The following is an 18289-nucleotide window of genomic DNA, read 5'->3' on the forward strand; positions in this document are numbered from 1 at the left end:
GGGATTTTATCATTTTATATTTGGTTTACATATTTATTTGCAAAAATATTGCCGTATGACTAACCACTATAACTTTGATTGCAAGATAAAGAATTGCATACCGCTGTATTTATACTCCTTGAAAAACATTCATTCATTCATTCATTTATTCAATCAACAACTATTTATTGAGTACCTACTTTGTGCCAAACACTGTTCAAGGCATTGGGCACATATTAGCCAACAAAACAGACAAAAAACCCCACAACTCTGCCCTCAAGGATCTTATATTCTAGTAATGGGTGAGGGAATGATGGATTACAAGCAATTATGTGATAAATAAGTACATTACATAGTATATTAGAAGATTCTAAATACCATGGGAGAAGTGGGCTCTGTAAAGGGAATCAGATTGAAGGAAAGGAGAAGTGCAGGGGGGCAGTTGTAATTTCAGATAGTGTAGTCAGGTAAAACCTCATTGGAAAGATTTGAGTAAAGATTTGGAAGTAACAGCAGGCAGGGAACGGCAAGTACAAAGGTCCTGAGCCAGGAGCTTTCTGGTGTATTTAAGGACCAGCAAGGGCTGAGCTTGATGGGAGTGGAATGAGTGACAGGGAACATAGCAGTAGATCATGTACAGCAGGGCTCAGCAAACTACTTGTCTTTGCAAATGAAGTTTTATTGGAACACAGCAATGCCAATTCATTTACATATTTTCTATGGCTGCTTTCATGCTACCACTACAGAGTTGAATAGTTGAGACAAAGACAATCTGGCCCACAGAGACTAACATTTTTACTGTCTGGCTGTTTATTTGTTGACCCCCAATGTAGGTAGGGCCACGTAGGCCATTGCAGGGACATTGGCTTTGACACTGAGAAAAATGAGAAGCCGTGGGAGGGTTCAAGCAGAAGAAGGACAGGGTCTGACTAATGTTTTGAAAGGATCATTACAGTGGCTGTGTTGACAAATTTTAGGCAGGCAAGGGTGGGAATAGGAAAGCCAGTCAGGACTGTGGTTCACAAGGTACACTGGGGCGCCCCCCAGGACACCACATAAATTCACCAGCCTGTAGCAGGATATTTAAACTTTTTGAAGGATTCACAGCAATATTTGACATCTGTTAGATACCATGTGAGCTTCTAGCTGGTAGGTAGTTCACAGTTTCAACATTAGGTCGTGCTATATTCCTTTCAGTGCCGTCATATGATTGTGAACCTGGGATTTTGGCAGTAGTTGTAACAAAAGGCAAGTACTACTTGAAGATCAGTGTGGAGCAGGAAATGAGGCTGGCAGCATCCAATTTAATTCTAAGGTTTAAGATGTTGTACAGTGCCCAACAGTCCCCCACATTCCATTAGCAAGTAATTGTGGTTATTTCAGAGTGAAATAAAAATATTTTTCTTTTAATTCACATGTATTATTTTTCAAATGTCTACCTAGTTGTTGGAGCATTGTATTATTGTGCAATGGAGCATTTTTCCTGTGGCTGCTCTAACAAATCACCACAACTGGTGGCTTTAAAAAGCAGAAATTTATTTTTTCACAGTTCTGGAGGCCAGAAGTCTGAAATCAATAACACTGGGACAAAATTAAGGTGTCAGTAGGATTTACACTCCCTTCAGAGTCTCTTGAGGGAGCTTTCATTCCTTGCTTCTGCCAGCCTCTGGTGGTTGCTGGCATTGCAACACTCCAGTCTTTGCTTCCATGGTCACTTTGCCTTTCTATCTTCTGTCTCTATCAAATTTCTTTCTGCCTCCATTTTGTAAGACGCATATGATTACATTTAGGGCTCACCCTGATAATCCAGGATAACCTCCCCATCCTAACGAGGGTAGTGCAAATGAGGTTCTGCTTCGGGAAACTGAAAATTACAGGGCCCCCACATTTCAAATAATTATGGCAAATGATGGAGCAGAATTTCAGAAAGATGGAGGCAGTTGCACAGTTTTTGAATCTCACCAAACCATCTCATGGAACTAGATCAACCAAAACAAAGTGCCCATGGGTAGCACTTATGGAGAAACTAGAAACCCCAAAACAAGAGGGTGTGTCAGACCACCACCAACACAGACCTGCCTGGTCCCAGCATCTGCACCAAAGGAAGTGGCAGACAGGAGCAAGCATCCGATGGACATGAAGACAGGAGTCCTTCAAAATGCCAGCAGGTATTCATTGGAAAGCACTGTGGGCCAATTTGAGAACAGCAGCTGACTGGGAGAGATTTTACCAAACCCTAATGTGAGTAAGGACCCGGGGCCCAGAAGAGTCTGAAGGGCTGGAGCAGTCTAGCCCTTCTACATCTTCAAACTGAGCAGCCAGAGCTCCTTTCCAGGATGTGACCCACACAGAAGAGAAACTTCTGGGAGGAAAAACAGGCACAAAGGGAAATGTCTTGATAAAAGTCAGGGATGGCAGCAGAGCCAGGAAACCTCCAAAAGTAAGCCACTACGTTTTTGAATACTACATTAAAAAAACAGACAAACAGAAATTCTGTGAAGTTAGAAAAGCGATTCTCAATCACACCTCCTTTTTCTTTTTTTAATATATTTTTAAAAAAATTTATTTATTTATTTGGTTGTGCTGGGTCTTAGTTGCAGCAGGCAGGCTCCTAAGTTGCAGCTCCTTAGTTGTGGCACGTGGACTCTTAGTTGCGGCATGCATGTGAGATCTAGTTCCCTGACCAGGGATCGAACCCGGGGCACCCTGCTTTGGGAGCGTGGAGTCTTATCCACTGCACCACTAAGGAACTCCCTTTTTCTTTCTTCCTTCCTTCTTTCCTTCTTTCCTTCCTTCCTTCCTTTCTTTAAAGCTCCAGTCATTTAAAATACATGACTTCTTACTAAAAATCTCCAGTTCATATAACCAAGGGGTTTATAACTTCTCCTTTAAAAGTTATATTCCTGGGACTTCCCCGGTGGTCCCGTGGTGAAGACTCTGCGCTTCCAATGCAGCAGGCGTGGGTTCAATCCCTGGTTGGGGAGCTAAGATCCCACATGCTGCGCAGCCAAAGAAAATTTTTTCAAAAGTTATATTCCTGTATTATTGAATTTAGTGGTTTAGATTTTGTTTTAATGTTTAGAAGATTTCAATTTCTTTACCAGGAACAAACAAAACATAATGTAAAACTAGTTTTCCAGAAACTATTTCCATCATTCTCTTCTTCCCTTTCTCCTGCAGACTGGTGTTTTATCTTTACAAGTTCTCCGTCATTCCATAAGAAAGCTGCTCGTCTTCTGGTTTCATAAGAGATGGTGAACAGTGATAAAATATCCAGTTGACCGAAATTTCTGGAGTACACTTCAGGGAGCGAATGATGGGGTGGGATGTTGGGGCAGAGTGAGAGATACAGATTCTGGTGAGAGTGAGAGTCATGCACAAAAATTACTGGGCTGTGGTGAAGGGAGAACAAAACTAAATCAGGTTCCTGCTGGTGGACAGGAAGCCAAAATGAAGAAGAATGGTGCGTAGCTGGGCAGTGTAATTAAGCCCCTAAGTGCTGTGTCTTCTGATAGTAATTATGAACAGAAACCAAATAATAGTTACTAATAACATGGAGGTGACCAATCCTTGAGAGCTGAGGCAGAGAGAAGAAAAGATGGCATTATGCCTTGTCTCTGGTTCCTTGAGTTTCCCAGGCTGGTTTGTGACCAATCTTGGGTGAAATCATAACTAAGTCATTTCTGCTAAGGTGATCAGCTTTCGTGGGGTCCTTTCTCTGCACTCTGTCCAATGATAAAGCCCACTGGTTTATGCCTCCTGGAAAACGGTTATTCCAAAGCAGTATAAGTGAAGCATTGATGAAACAGCCATGAAGAACATGTTTCCACATGGCCTCGCACCACCTTTTCAAAGTGCTGTAAAACTTTTTTCATCCAAAAATCAGTAACAGAAAAGGATTGGGATCAAATCCCGTACAGAGGTAGTGTAAGAAAAAAGAGAATAAGGAGCAGAATAGCATCTCTTCAGACAATAAAATTAAGCTGGAAAAGACAGGTCCACAAAACAGATCAAAACTGTAACCTATTATTTCAAAGTGGGCTAAAAGATGTTAGGAAAAACAATGCAAAAGATGAAAGAACATGGATCGAGGAGGGAATGGGAAGTTATTGTTTAGTGGCTATAGAGTCTCTGTTTGGGATGGTGGAAAAGTTCTGGAAATGGTAAATGCTGATAAATGCCACCTATGGGTGTTTGGTTTTAGTTGATCTTCTTCCATGAAAGGGTTTGGAGAGATTCAGAAACTATGCTGCTGCCTCCATCTTTCTGATGTCCTGCTCAATCTTTTGACATAATTATTTTGAATTTGCACAGTGGTGATGGTTGCACAGCATTGTGAATGTATTTAATGTCACTGAATTGTATACTTGAAAATGGTTGAAATAATAAATTTTGTTTTATGTATATTTTACCATAATAAAAAAAAGATGAAAGAACAGCATAAACCAGAATTAGGTAAGATGATAGAACTCAAGACAGAATTCAAAATAAAAGAAAAAAGTTTCAGAAATGAGGACTAAATTTAAAATAATACAAGAGTGGGGACTTCCCTGGTTGTCCAGTGGTTAAGAATCCACCTTGCAGTGCAGGGGATGCAGGTTCGGTCCCTGGTTGGGGAACTGAGATCCCACATGCTGCAGGGCAACTAAGCCCGCACGCCGCAACTACTGAGCCCACGTGCTCTGGAGCCCACGCGCCACAACTAGAGAGCCCACGAGCTGCAAGGAAGAGCCCATGCACTGCTGCAACTAATACCCAACACCGCCAAAAATAAATTAAATAAATTAAATAAAATAATACGAGTGAATGAACATAATGGATAATGCCTTAAGAGAAACAAACAAGAAAAGGAAAAAAATTTTAAATCAAAAAGAAGATAAAAAGAATTTTAGAGAAATGGCAAAAATAAAAGATAGGCAAAGAAGAGTCAGGACAGCTCTGAAAAGAGTAATATAAATACGTATAGGAATCTGTTATACCATAAAAGTGACATTTCAAATCAGTGGGACAGATTAGTCAATAAATTGTGATACATAAATGTTGGGGTGTAAATATTTCTCTGGAAGGATCCACAGCACGGCCAAAGCAGATGTCTCTGAGGAGGGAAATGTGTGGCTGGGGAACGTGGGGAAAAGGGTCACTTTTCATTGAATACCCTTGTGTACCTTTTCTAGTGTTCTGTCATGTGAATCTATTACCTCTGAAGTTTGCCTGAGTTCAAACCCCAGTTCCCCCAATTGCTAGCTCTTAATCTTGGGCAAACTCTTCACACTCTCCAAGCCTCTTTATCTGTGAAATAAGGTCAGTAACTTAGCCTGGTGCTGCCTAGCACAGAATAAACTCTCAAAAAATGGGCATTATTAGTGAAAAAATACCCAAATGCCCATCAATTGATGAATGGATTTTTTAAATGTGGTGTATATGTGAAATATTATACAGTCATAAAAAGGAATGAAGTACTGACACATGCTACGACATGGACGAACTTGAAAACATTATGCTAAGTGAAAGAAGCCAGAGACAGTGGTCACATTTGTATTATTTCATGAAATGTCCAGAAAAGGCAAAACCATAGCGACAGAAAGCAAGTTAATGGTTACAGCGACTGAAGGAGGAGGGGATGAAGAGTGCCTGCTGATGGTTAAGGGGGCTTCTTTTTGGGGTGATGAAAATGTGATGTGTTAGATGATGGTGATGGTTGCATAGGCTTGTGAATGTACGAAATGACACTGAATTTTCAGTTTCAAAAGGTGAATTTTATGGCATGTGAATGACATCTCAAAAAAATAATTTTGAAAATGAAAATTGCCAGTTTTCCCATAGTGACTATCCACTGTCTCCATCTCTCCCTTCTCCCCACTGCATTCCTTTTCACGCCCACCCCTGCCGCTCTCTCCCATCGTCACTCCCTCGAGCTTCCCCACGAGGCCTCCCAGGGAGCCTCTGAACACCTGGGCGCCTGCGTCCTGTGGCTGTTGGAGCTGCTGCCCACTGCGCGTGCCCCCACCACTCTCTCCCGTGAGAGTGGATGCTTCCGTCAGATTTTTCTCGTGCGTTTCAGTTGATGGTGATGTTCACAGAAGGCGGCATGCGCCCTGGTCAATGGAGGAAGCCCCTCAAGTTAATATTTAGGCGCGTGCAGAAGTTTGATCTCGTCCACCAGTAACCGCAGGATGCTGTGCTCTGAAAACCAGGTTGGCCGCCTACGGGCATCTGCAAATACAAAGGGCTTCAGAGGCATTTGGGCCTCAAATTGAGGCCTTGTACCTCCACATGGGATGTGACCTCAGCCCTTTGCTGCACCTCTGTAAATGAAGTGGCACAGGAATACTGGCCTTGCCTGTCGTTGCCAGGATTAACTGAATAGTGCATTGGCTGCCCTCGAGCTTAGGTGTTGAATACATGGTGATTTACATACCAGGCCCTATTCGTGGGCCTCCTGATGAAGCAGTTCCCTAGGCTCTGCCCCTGTCGTCAGCTGCCCCTAGGATAACTCTGAGCCCTAGCCACTTCTCTGGTAGATTTCCCTATTCCCCCACTATAATCACACCTGAATAAGGCAACTCAAACCTTTCAGAGATGTGTCCTGAACCTCTTGTTTTCTGAAATACCTATCTGGTGGTTGTGAGACTTAAGGCCAACGTCCCCAAGAGACTTTTTCTATTTCTCCTAGTAAACCTAGACTCATCTTCTGTCACCTTCAACTCTACTCAAATTGTGTTCTTTCAACCCAGACCTCTGACCCTGCTTTTTACTTCTGCCATTTCATCCTCACTCCTGCTTCCTTTCCTAAATCCATACATCTCTTTTGGCCTTCCTAGCCCTGGGCCAAGTTCCTTCCTCTTTCCTCAGTTTTTACCCCTTTCCTTCATTCTCCCATCCAACTTTCAGTCCTTCCTTTCTCACGCCCCAGTTAGGAGCATCTGAAAATTCGAAAGGTTTATTACTCATCTATTAATTGTATTCCATTTACTTATTCAGTTCTATACCTATCTTACCTATGTATGGAAGAACAGCTGGTAGCCAAGGTGGCACCAAGAATCCTAGCAGCTCTCACTTGACGTATCCGTAGTAGTCGGCAATTTCCATTTCGTTTTCCCTCTCGGTGAAAAATTGCAGCTTGCCCGAAGAGGTGTATCTGGCAGCATTCTCCCGTTGTTGTTGAGCCCGCCTCTTCATGGCCTCTCGCTCTGGCCTCTGCTCTTGTTCGATGGGCTTTGACATGACTGGCTCAGGCACGTTGGGTTCCCTCCATGGAACTCGTTGCTTGCTGAAGTCTTGGAGTAGAAATTGGGTTTGGAGCTTGGGTGGGGACTGGCGCTTATTCACAGCAGGGGGAACAGGCTCCCGCTGGAGAGGAGCGCCAGATGAAGTTTTGGAGGGTGCAGGCCTAGGAGCAGCAGACTGAGGGACACGAGGCTGGGTATGGTTGGTCCAAGCCGGTTGGGTTGGGTTGGTCACAGTTGGCTGAGCTGGTTTGGCGGGACCTGGCAAAGAGGCAGGAGCTGGCTGGGATGAATTGACTGCAGCAGGTTGAGCTGAGTCAGTAGAACCAGGCTGGGCACGGTAAGCCCCAGCAGGCCGATGTGAGGCCAGAGACTGTGGCCTCCGAGGAGCGGGTCGAGCTTGAGGCTTGTCCCAGGCAGAAAAAGGCAGAGGTATCAACTTGACCTTCCCAGGAGGAGGCAGCTCATACTGGGATGGAGATGGACACTCTGTTTCAGCACTGCTGTCTGGTTTCTGGACTTCGACTTGAGTTTTCTCAGGACTCTTACCCTCACGTGGGGTATGCTGCCATGGCTGGATAGCTGGGGGTGGCTGGGGGTCTTTAGGGTTGCTTGAATTTCTCAAGACCCAACAGGAAGAGAGCCCAGTTTTCTTATTATTCTTCTTCCCCAGTGCATGAAAAACATTCACAGACTCCAGCATGCACACGCCAAGGGAGGTTCGAGGCTTTTGAAAGCTCTCTTGGAGAAGCTCAGTTTGGTGTTCCTTTCGCTTCGTCTCGGGAATTGTTGGCTTGTCTTCTGCCTTGGCTTTGTTCCCTGACTGCTTGTTCTCTTCAGCCTTGTTTCTTCCTCTGATCCTTTTGGTCTTTTCCTGCCCGTGGCTCTTAGTTTTGCTGATCTTTCTGGATGCAGCTTTCTGAGGTTTGCCTTGAGAGTGCTTGGCCGTGTTCACAGGAGCCCTGTCACTGACTGCAGCGTGGCATATAACCACTTCTCCCCCTAACAGGCACTCTGGATTCTTTGGCTGGATTTTGGCCTTGGGAGCACCACTGATAGGTTCAGAGGCTTTCTGTTTGTTCTTCCTGGGTTGATCAGAGGGAACCTTTATGACACTTGGCTTTTCCTGCACCTGATTCACCTTAATGGCTCTGGTGTCTTTAGCTTTGATCCCGTTGGGACCTTGGGATTGATCAAGATCTTTCAAAGAATTAAAGAGCTGGGGAAGGTGAATATCCTCCGCCAGTGTAGTAATGTCTGCAAAACCACTGCTAGGTTCAATCCCATTTTCAAGTGTCCCTAGGTCCTGACGACTCCGGCTGTTCTCTCCCAGATCAGCATTTTCAGAACCAGGCTGCTCCTCTTGGCTGAGGGGATCGGTGCAGGCCAGCGGCTGGTGAATATCAGGGATTCCTAAAGGGAGTAGTGGAGGATCTTGGTTTTCTATTGGGATCTGGTAGGCATCCAGAGGCTTTGAAAGCTTGGTTTTGATATCATCCACGTTCTTACTCTCTATTTGTCCCTGGCTTGGAGCTGGAGGCAGGGCCAGGAGACGACTGGCACTCCGGACTAGAGCTGTCACTGAAATGTCCCCAAGTTCAGATGGTGGGTTACTCTCAAGTATGTGACTGTTTCTGCTACTGCAGGACTTGGGGAGTTCTTGAGTTTGTGTCACACAAAACGTCTGGCTTGGAGGTTGCAATCTCAGGGAATTTTTCATCACCAGGGAAGTCTCCATCACTACAAAGGGATCAAGGGAGAAGTCAGTCCCTGGTAAGTGAGATGCTCCCCCTAAACACTAACACAGCAGTCGTGTACCTTTCAAGGGGTTCAGGGGCAAGATGGGCGAGGCATTTCTAGTAACTCTTCTTAAGGATCATGGACAATGCCCTATGCTACGAGATAAGCGGTGACTGTTGTAATTCTTACTGGTGATCATTTCATGTCACTGATTCTTGGCTTTCTTTGTATTTCATAGGATTGTTATAAGTAGTCCAATACAAAATGAGTCTTATTTTTAAAAAACTGAAATGTTTTACAAAGCCTAGCATTCTCATATAGAGTCCTTTCAATTCTCCCCACTTTCCCGAGAGGCTAAGAACACTGCACACCATGAACTAGGAGAGGGGGTAGAGCCCTTTCTGATGAAATATATCAACAAAGACAGAGTCTTAGCCTGCTTGCTCTCTGGACAGGATCTCGGACCACAAGGTCTTCAATCCTGGTATAAATGAAGGAAGTGAGGACAGTTCAACTGGCACTCTCATAACAAGAGTTCTGAAACACCTTCCAAAGAGACTCTAGCAGTAGATGAGGGAAGGGAGTGCTACAGTGTGGTAGTACAGGGGGAATGATCGGCTACAGCAGTGAAAAATGTGGTACCTATTGGTGTGCTGTCGGGGTTCTTGTACATGTAGCATAGATGACCTTTACAGTGTCCCTCCCACCTTCCCACCTGCATTAGGTCTTCTTTTTTTTTTTTTAATTTATGTTTATTTATTTATTGTTTGAACTTATTTATTTTATGTATTTATTTTTTTGGCTGCACTGGGTCTTCATTGCTGTGCACGGGCTTTCTCTAGTTGCGGTAGTGGGGGCTACTCTTGGTTGCAGTGTGCGGGCTTCTCATTGCGGTAGCTTCTCTTGTTGCGGAGCATGGGCTCTAGGCGCGTGGGCTTCAGTAGTTGCGGCTCACGGGCTCTAGAATGCAGGCTCAGTAGTTGTGTCACATGGGCTTAGTTGCTCCTCGGCATGTGAGATCTTCCCAGACCAGGGCTCGAACCCGTGTCCCCTGCATTGGCACGCGGATTCTTAACCACGGCGCCACCAGGGAAGCCCTAGTTGTTCTTATATAGAGTCTGAAAACAGAGAGCACTGAGCAAAGGTAGTGGATATTAAAGGCTCAGGATCTAAATTCTACCTGTCTCTACACCACTTCCCAGCTGTAGATTTGACCCCATTTTTGAATGATGACCTCATTCTTCAGCTTTCTTGATGTTTGTACTCACCTTGAAAACTCGTTTCTGGGATGGGTTGAGCAGACACTGGGTAGTAGATTCCAGAGGTGGAAGCTGGTGGTAGGATATTTGTGGGCTGAATCTCCTTTAGTCCCATTACCATTTCTGGTTGCACAGAGGCCCTACTTCCTGTGTATGACGCAGAGCCATAGGATTGCGGGCAGGAGCCAAGTTCTCCATAGAGTAAAGACCCCAATGTGCCTTGGTTATATAATATACCTGGCTTCCTTCCTGGTAGGGAAGTGACAGGCTATGTCCCTGATTTGGAATGTGAGATGGTGTTCCCTGAGCAAGGCTGGCAGAAAGTGATGGATACAGAGGAACAATGTTATTGGCGTCTGAAGTTTTATCATCCTGGGCTGCCATAAACAAGGAGGAAGCAACTGTGCGCCGGTCAGCGACTGCCAGAGTAAAGTCTCCAAGTGAAGAAGAATTCTTTTCAGTGCTTCCTATGATGTCCCACTCAAGAACAGCTGAATAGGAAGCAGCTGAAGTGGAGATCTGGCTGTGGTCAGTAACTCCAGATAACATAGTCGTGCTAGAATGTTGGTAAAGGTAGGCACTACCCATGAGTGTCTGGAAAGGGGTACCAGTAGCCGATGCCGAACTGACGGCAGGGGCAGAGACTCTGGAGAAGTTGCAGACACTTCGTGTTAGGGAAGTTGCATTGCTCACCACAGGAAGAGAATGCTGCAGAGAATTTAGAGTTCCAAGTAGAGATGGATGTTGGAAATTTTCTGTAAGAACAAGAGGGTCATGAAAAACTCAGGGAGGTTGAGAAATTCTCACTCTGTTTGAGGAACAGCATTATCTTAAGGTTCTTGCTATCAGGACACCTCTACTATCAATACTTACTGAGAAACCCAAAATCAGACAGTTAATGATGGTTGTAAGGACTGAGCAGTTTTACACTCTTCTGTATTAACTGCCTGTGCTCCCATCTTGGGCACAGATGGGCAGAAGACCCAAGTGGTATGGTTGAGACATTGTTCTCTAGGTTGGAAGCAACCTTCTTCCTGCCCTGTCTTTCCCTTCAGCCTGCACTAATATTGACTTCTATGTGATTTCCTAAACTAGAATCATTTTAGAACTAGGAGGTCCTTAGAGAACTTCTATTTTCTCAGTCTCATTTCATGAGTAAGGAAACTGAGGCTCAGAGAGGTCGGGTTGACTTGTTCAAGTTCTCTCATTATGTTAGTATCATTACCAGGTTTCAGAACCTAAGTATCCTGACTTCCTTGCCAGGACTCTACTCTGAGCATGATACTGCCAGAAAGCAGGAGAAATAGAACTTATAATATATGCATTTTTTTTGTCCATTAGAAAACAGTACAGCTATTACCATTGTAATCTTCAGTGTCTCCCTTTGTTTGTGCAGCTCCCACGCTATTACCTAGAGTTCACATATAGCTCAGTCCAACTGGTAAATTTAAAGAGTCATTTTTACCCTCTTCAAGCCTGGCTTCTCATCCTACCTCAAAATGATTACCCGAAAGTGAATTTCTTTTTTTTTTTTTTAACATCTTTATTGGAGTATAATCGCTTTACAATGGTGTGTTAGCTTCCGCCCCATAACAAAGTGAATCAGCTATACATATACATATGTTCCCATATCTCTTCCCTCTTGTGTCCCCCTCCCTCCCACCCTCCCTATTCCACCCCTCTAGGTGGTCACAAACCACCGAGCTGATCTGATCTCCCTGTGCAATGCGGCTGCTTCCCACTAGCTATCTATTTTACGTTTGGTAGTGTAAAGTGAGAGAGTGGCATGGACATATATACACTACGAAAGTGAATTTCTTAAGTGCTTTTGGAAAGAAAAGAGTTATCTGATTACTTCAGATTACTCATCTATAAAGTGGTTATAACACCACCACCAATAATAATAGCAGTAATAATTATACATGAATAAACTTATATATTGCATATGATTTATATGGAGGAAGATACAATAAGTTCTAGAAAGAGAAAGCAAAATCATGAAAAACATATTACATAACGAAAAAGAAATCCATAGATATTAATGAAAACTAAGGTATGTGGCAAGTATCAAAGCATAATGAATTTACTAACAAATGACGTTCTGTACCATCCATGCAATATTATGAAAGTGAATTTTGCCCACTCTATTTTAGTGGATACTCTTAACCAAAAAACACGATAGAAGGTGATTTTGAATGAATTCCTAGCCAATACATACAGACAGAGAAGATATATCAATAAAAAAGCATAACAAGCAACAAAATGCAATAAATGTGAATGTATAGGTAGCCACAATATATATAGACAAGTGTTTCAATGAAAACTGGTACAAAGCAGACAGCAAAATAATAAGTGTAAAAGAATTTCATTATTGTGCTCATTCATGAGCCCATCATGCTCATTCATGTTTTTACCCAGCAAGTAACAGGTATTAAGCCTAGTAGAAATATATATTTCAAAGAATATAACTATATGATAAGCAGAAAGGAAGCTTAAAAAGTATCAAGAAGGTTTTTGTATTTATCCTAGAACTTAGATTAGAATCATCTTCAACATCCAAGAAGATGATATCCCAAAACCTAAAAAAACCATCATCCCTAGAATCCAATTTAAAAAGATCTTCAAATGTAAGAAAATCCAAAGGACTGCACAATATTGTTTTAGATAAATGTGGATTTTTTTTTTTCTTTTGCCGCACCGCGTGGCCCTGGCCGTGAAAGCACCGAGTCCTAAGCACTGGACCGCCAGGGAATTCCTTAAATGGGGAATTAGAGATGTGGGGCTTGACTCTTTCTTTTTCTTCTTCTGTAGCTAAGATCGAAAAACGAACGACGGCTGTTGATCAGTGTGCTCTCTGTGTTAGGAAGGAAATAACTGTAAAAATGAAAAGCAACCTTGCCTTAGAACCTACATATCACACAAAGGAAATAGTCCTTCTGATTCAGTTTAGAAGATATCATTTAAAATTTTTACTTGGTAAAATGTCTACATAGTTTGAAAATTAGAAAGAATAAAACATTGAAAAGCAGCCCCCTAGATAACCACTTTGGTTTCTTGTTTATAGGAAGCATCATTTCTAAAACATATTTCTAAAATGTTTATATTCAAAACTGTCAAGTGCCAACTGTATTCAGAGAGGCAATAAAAGAAAGAAAACGGAGTATGACTTTTCTGATAAGCTGCCTTTCCTGGTGATCCCCTGTTCTGGCCTTACTTTCCTTCTTAGTCTGTTAATGTAAGGATTTGCTACCATCAACTTTGTTTTGCCCTGCTCTGAGCAGATTTCCCTCTGTGCTGTTTCTGCTTTAATTGAAAATCTTTGGTTCCCATCAACATTCCATTGCAAACTCCGTTTTTCTTGAGAGCTCCTCTATGCTTTCCCTCTTCATTCTTATATTTTTTCCCATCTCTTGGTGCCTGTTGGCCTGTGCTAATGAAAACAATCCTAAACTTCCTTACGTTTGACTCTGTGCCTCCCTATATAGCCCAGTACTCTCCATCCTCTCTCCCTATTCTCTCTTTTCAACTAGTCGAAATCCTAGTGGAGGGAGACCATTAGAGATGAAACATCTTGGTATATATTGCTAGTTTTCTATGTCCCCTGGCTTTTCTATGTTTCTGTTGAAACCCTCTTGAGAAGTCTCTGATTTCATTTTCTACATGGGTACCCTTTAAGGCTCAATACTGGAAAAGAAGGGGATCAGAGTGATCAACCCAATGTGGTATCCTAACGTAACAGTTAAGGAAAGCAACAGGCTTTGTGAGACAGCCAGTGATTTGTCCAAAGTCACACAGATAGTAAACGTCAAAGTCAAAAGTGAAATTAGGTCTCCAGACTTGTAGTTCAATACTTTCCCTCATTATTCCATGCTATTTTGAATCTCCTACTCAATTTAGGGGCAAAAGAAATCGAACGCAAAACTTTCAAAAGTTTCTTTTCTTACCTGACATGGTCAGAGAAGAGGAAACATCAACTGCAGGTACAAGGGCTGAGGAGACAACACTAGAGGATGTCTGAGTGGCTGCAGCTGAACGGCGCACGTGTCCAGTACAAAGGTCACTGGTTACTGGTCCAAACAGCTCCACGGAAACCCCAAGACTCTACCAAGTGGTAGTAGGTTTGGTAAGAGAGTGATGTCACAAAGCAGCCAGTTGAAAGGTATGAGAGAGCCAATAGGGAGGTCCGATCCCCAACAGGAAGGCGGGCTTGGGTGAAGAGAGTGTAGGAGAGCTAAAACAACACCTAAATTTCTGAGCTCTGGGGAGGAAATCCTAGAAGACAGATTTACCTCCCCCAGGCTCTTCCATTAGGGAAATCATTGCAACATTTCTTACAGACGTTCATTAATATAATGAACTAACAGTTACTTATATTCTACAGAGTATTCTATTTTATGTATCATATACTTAGAGCTATATAGATCTTATTTAATTAATAATCCTTAGGAAGGAAAGAGCCATCTAGTTTGAACTATTACAGTTGTTCTGAAATCATATGTGTCTAATGAGTGAACTGATAGCAGCTTTTAAGGAGCAAAAGTAGGGATTAAGAAGCTCTTTTTGTAACTTGGTTCAAGAGTAGAGTGAAGTTTGTTGAGTGTACCTTGTGGAGAATGTTGTGGTCCAAGGCTCTTCTCTTTTAGTTTCTTCTCCTTGACTCCTACCTTCCTTGGGCTGGGCTAGGCTGGGGGCCAGGTTGGACTTGCGACTTAACATTTCTCTTCCGCTTTCTTTTTTTTTTTTTTTCTTCCATTATGGGCATTGCTTCAAGGACAAGCCTTGATCTTGCATTGGATGTTACTTCCTGTCAACTATCAGCAGCAGGAGTCTTCTTTTCAGTGCTTGATGCTTCATGAAATAGACTCTGCCCGTTGGCAGCAAATACCAGAGAGCTAGGAGACAGAGCTGGTTGCAGACCTTTCCTCTTCCAGCCTTTGGTTGCAATTCTTTTGCCCATAGTTTGCTAGCTCTAGTTCCTTGGGCCACACAGGTATCCTGCCATCCAGCTCTTATTATATGTGAGAGACATTCTGAACACTGTCCCTTTTTCTTTGCACAGAAGTATATACAGTGTGGCAGTTACTGTAATCTCCTCCCCCTTGCAAACAGCCACTCTAGAATCTTGGACCTCTAGGCTTCTCTGTCTTGTATGTTTGGGTGCAAGGCCAAGCAAAATGAAGAGGAGAATAATTAGAGAAAGAGGAGGACATTGGTGGAGAATTGGGAGCAGGTAAGGTGAAAGGACCCAGGAGAAAAGAGATTCATGTAGATTTTTTGGTTTCTGTGGGAAACAAGTTGACACACTTGGGCCTCATTTTGTATTAACAGAACAGAGAGTTATAGATGTAAGTAGCTAGATAGTGCAGCAACTGCCATGAAGTCTGTACACTGAAGAGAACAGTCTCACATCTAGTTTTCATTTTGTTTTATGTCATAGTACCTTATTTATAGCATTCACTGGTATGTTTGCAGAATACAGATGTTTTCAAATGCTCTGGCTTTGTCTACATGGTTATTTCCTTGTCCTATTTGTAAGGAATCCAACATTGTAAGACATATTGCATGTTTTCTCTTGACGATTGTTTATCTTGAAGCACCATGAACTAACTTGAGCTGTTGGATTTTGTGGAGAAACTTTAAAAAGGGTCTGTGAAAAAGGCATTGTGGTGAGTCGCATTATGCACCCGAGCGTAAGGAGCAGATATCTGCCACCAGCCCAGCTTGGCCTGGATTGCCTCTGTTTTAGTTCCCCTGGTTAGTGCTTTTCTCCCTAACCACTCTTGTGACTGTGATAATGTGAGTAAGGGCGGAGTTGCTAATGATCTGTGTGTGAGGTAAGCTGGTTTGAGGGAGGAAATCTATGGACCTAGTCATTTTCCTTGGTGGTAAGCTTTCAGGGGTGCAGAGATTGATCTTCCTGGGGCCTTTTCTGGTCCCAGGAAGATATCGCATAGATGGGACCTCCCAAGACACACATTGAATCTTTAGGCCTGTTTTTCCTATCATGAGGTACGAGTTTCTTCACTGATGGGGATGATGCTTATCTGAGAAGAAATTGTGAAAGGTGGTGTAGTGTAGAGGTGTGGCTTAAGCTTTTAAGTTTTCCTCCAGGTTTTTCCCCTAAGCTTCCTACTTCGGACGGCCTACTTACATGATACTAGTAGGTGATGTCCGGCTAACAACTTCCTAAATACCTGCAAGCCAGATCAGTGTCTCTTTTCTCTATATTTCCATGGAAATCAAGGGACCCATAGTTACTGCAGGTTAGGGTGGGTGGTGCGAGATTGGGGGAAGTGTGGTAAGACAAATTTTGGTATCAGTAAAATGTTTACATATTAAAATATTCAGTTCCAACATTCAATTCTATTTAGGCAAACCCTTAGTTAGGCTTTTCCTCGTTCCGAGCCTATGTAACTTATTTTCTCTCCCTAGTTCCAGCCATTTAACTTCAGCTTGCAGGCTCAGCATCATCTTAACCTCTAAAAGTATCTTACATGTAGGAGGAAGAAACTAAAGAGCTCTATTTCAACACTTAGGAACATCAAGCCCTACCCTGACCTTCAACCTTTATTCTTATAGTTAGGGTATTGTCTTGTCCCGTATACCCACTTCCTGCATTTTGAACCCATCAGGTTAACTGAGACATGTCTTGGTGTAACATACCAAGTTCATCTACCCCTGAGGCTCTCCTTAATTCTTCCCATTGTCACATTTTGATTTAATTCAATACTGGAATCCCTGAAACCCTTGCATGGTACCTGAGGCCCTATCAGATACTGGTAGATCTTGTTAGTGTCAAATACTTAGCTGTCTGATTCCCCAAATATCCCTTGCTCCTATATTTTCCATCCCAGCCTACTACATACCCATTAAGGCATTGTTTTATCTCATGTTGGACCCCACTCCCATCCAGAGGCCTACTCTTTGCTAGCTGCCATACTTTCTGGAAAACCTGTTATGGCCAGGTCTGGATTTTTTTGTGTTCCCACCCAAAGCCTGTATCTTTTAGCCAGCTGGAACTATAAGACGAACATACGTTTTCTAGTTTCTGATAGATTTATGTCACAATTTGTACACTGTCATGTCTATAGATATTTGTATCATTTGTACTTTTTGGCCATTCCATGCCTATTGGATATTTTTCATAAACTGCCAAATAATATTTTATGATTTAGCACCAAATTGAATGTGCCTAATTTTAAGTTTGTAAACTATGTTGTGCTAACTTGTATCTTTTCTTTATCCAAATAGTAATTTACTAATATTGTCCCATTTTTAATTATGTGGAAGTTTTCAGAATTGTAAATACATGCTTGTGGATTTAAACTTGGTTAGACTATGATTGTCCCAGATATGTTAAAGCTAGTGATCTTTTTACTCATTCATTCATTGAATAATTCTGACCTTCCTGACTCAGTTTACCCAGCTCAAATTGTTGTGAAGATTACTAAGAGTGTATGTAAGATACTTTCAGAAATTAGAAACTAAAAAGTAAAAGTAACAAAAAACATTTGTTATTATAAATAAGAATGGAATTTAGTATGCTGTTATACCCTCAGACCTACTGTAGAACATGCTGTTCTTTGCTGTTTCACTTGTGGCAGGATTCATAGTTTTTCTAACAGGTACAGATCCCTATGCCTGATCCTGGGAGGAAATGTTATACTTGAGCTCCACTCTTATCTCTCTCAGGCATTTTTTGGTATTGTCTAAAATGTAAATACATACTGTGAACCTCCAGAATGATACCAGGCACATAATAGAAACCCAATAAATGTTTCACTGTGAGTGGAGTATAAGTTGATAGAATATTTTTGAAGGTTGATTAGGCAGATTAGACTGATTGAAAATCTTTCACTATTTTAAGTTTGCATTTCTTTCATTCCAGAAATTCTATGTCTAGAAATTTATATATAGCTATATACGTGTATAAAGATGTTCACATTGCAGCCTATCTGTAACAGAGGACAAAAACAAAAAACAAACAAAAAACCCCCAAACTGAAAACAAGTAAAAGTGCACCAGTATTGGACTGGTCATGTAAATTATGTAATGTTACGCAGCTATTAAAGAGCATAGAATGGA

The 18289-nt window shown here is 42.3% G+C and overlaps 1 pseudogene across 1 annotated transcript; it reads right to left on the reverse strand.

Annotated features, from left to right (window-relative positions):
- Positions 1 to 1694: 1694 nt before the first annotated feature.
- Positions 1695 to 16876, reverse strand: LOC309611764 (uncharacterized protein C2orf78-like; annotated as a pseudogene). Its single transcript has 4 exons — positions 16868 to 16876; positions 14149 to 14305; positions 10214 to 10959; positions 1695 to 8945 (listed from the first exon to the last, which is right to left on the reverse strand). The product of its transcript is annotated as an uncharacterized protein C2orf78-like (transcript).
- Positions 16877 to 18289: the final 1413 nt, after the last annotated feature.

The sequence above is a fragment of the Balaenoptera borealis genome (assembly GCF_965194805.1).
Source record: "Balaenoptera borealis genome assembly, chromosome: 15".
Classification (NCBI taxonomy): domain Eukaryota; kingdom Metazoa; phylum Chordata; class Mammalia; order Artiodactyla; family Balaenopteridae; genus Balaenoptera; species Balaenoptera borealis.